This window comes from Egretta garzetta, unplaced genomic scaffold (genome assembly GCF_000687185.1).
Source record: "Egretta garzetta isolate BGI_Z169 unplaced genomic scaffold, ASM68718v1 scaffold395, whole genome shotgun sequence".
Taxonomy (NCBI): domain Eukaryota; kingdom Metazoa; phylum Chordata; class Aves; order Pelecaniformes; family Ardeidae; genus Egretta; species Egretta garzetta.
Window position 1 is genome coordinate 97,379 of NW_009259794.1, and position 1,166 is coordinate 98,544.

Sequence of the window (1,166 nt, forward strand, 5' to 3'; positions counted from 1 at the left end):
GGAGCCAGCAGCAGACGCCGGAGCGCTGGGAACGCCGTGGCTTCACAGCTCCACCAGCACCCACCTGAAGGCAAAGGGCTCTGGATAGGTCCCCAAGCGCCCACCCTGGCCGGCACTGGGGGAAGGAGCTGGCACTGAAGGGAAACAGAGATGTTGGCAATGCCGAGCCCCCGTACCACCCTGGCTCCTGCCTGCTGCTCTGCACCCCTGAAGGACCCAGGCTGTGCCCAGCAGCACCCCCGTGCCCAGGAATGTCCTCTCTGCACCAACACCACCAGGACAAACCTCCCTCAGGGTCCTCGGCCGCCAGCACCTATCGCCTGCAGGAGCTGGGGCAGGAGCTCAGTCCTGGGGACGCTGCGGCATCTGGCTTCGAGGGCATCAGCATCTCCCTGGGAGGGATGAGGAGCAAGGCGAGAGGAGCCATCCCATCCATCCCATCCCATCCCATCCCATCCCATCTCATCTCATCTCATCCCATTGCATCCCATCCCATCCCATCTAATCCCATCCCATCTCATCCCATCCCATCCCACCCCATCCCATCCCATCCCATCCCATGCTCAAGCATCCCTGGCCAGGCTGGTCCGCTCCTGGCCACCCCGCAGTCAGCCCATTCCATTGCAACTCCAAGCTGGAGGAACGGCTCTGCCCATTCCTGCATTGGATATTGGGATTAAACGCAACACCCTGCTTGCGAGGGACAGACCGTGCTGCAGCCAGGTCCCCAAAACGTCCCTTTGGAGAAGGATCAGGAAAGGCCCCTCCAGCATCTGGACGGCACCGCCGCAGCCCCACCGCCTCATGCAAACCTTCCAGGGCTGCTGGTCACAGGAGGACGAAGCCCCACGCCTGCCCCGTGCTGCTCATTGCGGGGCCGGGAGGGGGGGTAAGGATTGCTCTCCGTGCCACGGGACGCTCCCCCCGTCCCCCCCTCTCCCTCGTTTTCCTCCATATTTCACAGTTCCTGCTTCCTGCACAAGGCAGGGGTCTCCAGGGACTCCAGCCAGATGTTCTCTGCAGCACACCACATTGCTTTCCTAATGAAATATTCATGGAGCCTCTCCGCCTTTTGCCACGAAAGCCTTCTGCAGCTCCCAGCCATGGAAACGCCGCGCAGGCAGAATTCCTGCAAAGCCGCCCGCTCGGGGCTCCCCGCCCCCCCC